Raw genomic sequence first — 3,684 nt, forward strand, 5'->3', positions numbered from 1 at the left:
CCCCCACGCCCCCTCATTCGCTCGCTTCTTTCACGGTTCGCCGAATCGTTAAAGAGGTATTAATTAGTAACGGAGGCGCAATTAGTATCGAAGCCGTAAATCGACAATGTCGCAGGGCAGCGCGGTGTTACCGTCGCCAGAAATAGCGGAATTGCAGTCATTAATCGTTTGTAATGCCTCAGTCCTTTTTCTTAAATGCGCTTATCCTCTCCAGTTGAAAGAATGTATTCTGAAGACGATAATGTATTAAAATCCATTTGCAGAATTTACCGACTATTCTTTCGCAAGCGCTGCTTCTCATCCCTAGTTTGACACAACAGAAATGTGAGTGTCAGGGAAAGAAGTTATCGATTAAAAACTTGGTCCGCGCGCTTTACGTGAATTATTTGCAAATTGTTTCGTGCAAAGTGTAGCGATCTGAAATTCGAAATTTTCCACATCGGGGAAAGTTTATTACAAACTTCTCCCTAGAAAAGTAATTCTGACAAATTTAATTGTGTTTTTATGCTTTTGAAAAAGTACGCGTACATATTTTAATAGTAATAGTACATATATTGTTGGATTGGAAACGAAAGTTTGTAACGCAACTCACTTCATTTCTATCACGATTATAGACGATAAATATTTTTTTTAATTTCATATTCATGCCGGTCAATAACTGTACAATATTTTCGTCTTGTAATGATGTAAATTGTAAACGTTTAATTTGCAATAAAATTGAAATAGTTCGATTGAGGGTGAAAACATGATGAATAGAGGAAAAATAATCAGCATTGATGTCGATTCAGATTAAGTGATAAATTTTCAGGCTGCAATATAACAAACAGAGAAATAGCGATGTGATTGATGAAACGTTATTTTCCATCCCTACACTAGAGTTTTTATTGTAGTTTTACACCTGCCTTGTTTTGCAACTGCAAAAAGGCGCAAAACAAGTTTGGTTTTATTTTCGGCCGATGTTTTCGTTTCGAAATTTGCAAGCCCTGCGTTTGCCGTAGGGAGCAAGATATAACGCGATGGGAGAGGGAGGACAGGGGTGGAAAAAATACAGATCGACATGCCGCAGGCGGGGGTGGCGACCGGGGGTGATGTATTTTTTCTGAAAACACTGCTCGCACCTCGTCTCGCCATCGTCGCCCGCGAGAAGAATGGAAAAACAATATTTTGCCGTTTCGTCCCGAGTTTCTCCATGCTCGCTTCTTTATTGCTTTTTTCCCCCCTCTCCTTCCTTTTTTTCCTTTCATCTTGTTATTACGTAGTCTGACGTAACTGGACGAAACTCATGACACGTCGTCGAAGAGGAGGAATTATGCGAGAGAATGCCAATGATTCTTTGGAAGTTTCAATGAACTTGGGACTGTCGAATGGAACGTGATCATTCGTGCCGCGCGTAAATTAAAATATTGGAAGTTTAGAGCGAGATTTTAAAGAGGGTTAAACGAACGTTTTATTAAATCGCCTGCGACTTCAGGCATCGTAATAAAATCATAATTGTCTTAATTGTTTAAAAGTACTTTGTGCAAAAGTACTTTCAACAGCTGGGACATTTATCGTACACGCAGCTTACCGCGCGCACTACCGATATTTAATTTCTCAATGCTTTTTCATGTGTTGACAAATATGTTGCATATAGAAATACCTTAATTTCCCACCGCAATTCGCGAATGATTAATCGTACACTGAATACTTAATGCAATCTCCATTTGCGTATTTTCATGATTCGCGTTTAAAACTTGCTGAAACTGTGTCTCCACATCTGAAGAATTTTCTCAGCGCTGCTATTAATTCTCGTGTTCCATTGTCGTGACTAATCGGTGACGACCGGCGTATATATTTTGCTAATCTCACCCGTTTCACCCAGCCAAGACTACTTTCGGCGCTCCATCCCCTTTAACAATGTTTTCGAGCCGATCCGCTTTAAGGGATGGGCCTTTATTTAGGCTGGTGGTATGAGAGCACCGAAGTACACCGGCGTCTGTACGCCTCCACGATCGTCGTGGTCTCTCTCTCTCTCTCTTTCTCTCTCTCTCTCTCTCTCCTCTTCATCCCCTTCGGTCTCCCCTTTAGTCAGCGACCTCATCACCCTCCGCTGCCTTCGGGGGTGTCGGTCGTCGCGGGGAAGGGGAGGAGGGGGGGGCTGGTTATCGATTAAAAAATGTCTGCCCTTCAAGACGGCCTAGGTCACGACCTGTCCGTCACACACGCGCGCGTGTATCGCTAATCGCCACTTGGAACACCCGCTGAATACATCCCTAATGTGCATGTTTGACCCTAAAAATTTATTACGAGTAACCTCCCTTGTTTCTGCTTTAGACACGCAATTTTCTTTTCAAATACGAACTTTAATACGGCACATTAAGGTAATAGATCTACTTGGAGATTCAATGAATTCGTGTATGACACAGTTGGAAGAATAGTTGATATGTAGATTCTATCGATATTTTCTTGCTACGATATTTTAATCAAATAGCAATATCTTGATAGAATTTTTTTGGGGAAGAGAAACAAGGAGGGAGAAAAATTTTATTTAATTTTCTTACAATATTGCGATATTGTTCATTGAATTTTTGGATAAATAGGGAAAATATGTCGGCAATAATATATAATTTATGCAGAGTATCGAAATGACACACGCTGTTGCAGTTGTATTAATAAAAATTTTTTAAATTAGTTTTTCCCTGCTCATCACGCTTTTTATCGAATACGCGCCGTTTTTATTGTTACCGCAAGAATACGATGTCGCAATCTTTAGTGTTAATTTTCACCGATTAAAACAACACGATAGATGAAGTGATATAAATAAGTGGAGGAAAACACGCATCGCAGCATGTTTGTCGCGATATTTACAAAATTTTTTAATCGTCCTTTAAATTTTGTTAAAAAAATTCACTATTTCTTTGTAGTATACCTGTTATATGCGACACATGAAATATGTTCTGCTTTATATGCCTTGCGTGCCATCTCATTCTTACGTTGCGTTTTCCGTTTCACGATGTCTTTTGCGATACATTGCAAACGACTCGTGACACATTATGCGATGAATAAAATCCCAAGTAGTCAGCAGTGAAGCGGTTGCTCCAACCGTTTCAAGATACACCAACAGTTGGATGCATGATGCATTTTGTTACGTGCTACAATTTACAATATATAATTTTTTGACAACTTTAATTTTTCGACGTAATATTCGCTTCTTGCGTTAATTTCATCTAATATACACTTAACGCAATTTTACTATCTCAGGCTGACAATTTTCTGAAACTTGACAACTCTCCGACCGATCGGCATCTGAATCGAAATCTAGCCTTATTTATTGAGATCGTGATATGTAGCGTGGCCAGCGGGTTGACGGCCTCATCAATATTCTCCATATTGACAATCTGTCAATATTCTCAGATTATATAATGTTTAACTCTTGAAATGTGTGTGTGTGTGTGTGTCTCGCAATATCTATGCGCATAATATTGTATATTTCATATCAAATAAATTATATATTTAATTATATATTTAATATTCTATTTATATTTTTTTTTTTATTATGCTACAATTATTATACTATAATATGTTGTCATATATTATTGCTGGAGATTTATTGTATCTCATAAATCAACATAAAATGAGGATATTGTAAACTTTAAAAGAAGGGGAAGCTTTTATATTGATATCTTTTTAAAACTAAAATCTTCT

The 3,684-nt window shown here is 38.1% G+C and overlaps 1 protein-coding gene across 1 annotated transcript in view; it reads left to right on the top strand.

Annotated features, from left to right (window-relative positions):
* The window catches only part of LOC108751718 (zinc finger protein rotund-like), a 166,596-nt gene that overhangs the window by 44,229 nt on the left and 118,683 nt on the right, over positions 1-3,684 (top strand). The gene's annotated exons all lie outside the window — the stretch shown is intronic.

Source organism: Trachymyrmex septentrionalis, unplaced genomic scaffold (assembly GCF_001594115.1).
Source record: "Trachymyrmex septentrionalis isolate Tsep2-gDNA-1 unplaced genomic scaffold, Tsep1.0 scaffold51, whole genome shotgun sequence".
Taxonomy (NCBI): domain Eukaryota; kingdom Metazoa; phylum Arthropoda; class Insecta; order Hymenoptera; family Formicidae; genus Trachymyrmex; species Trachymyrmex septentrionalis.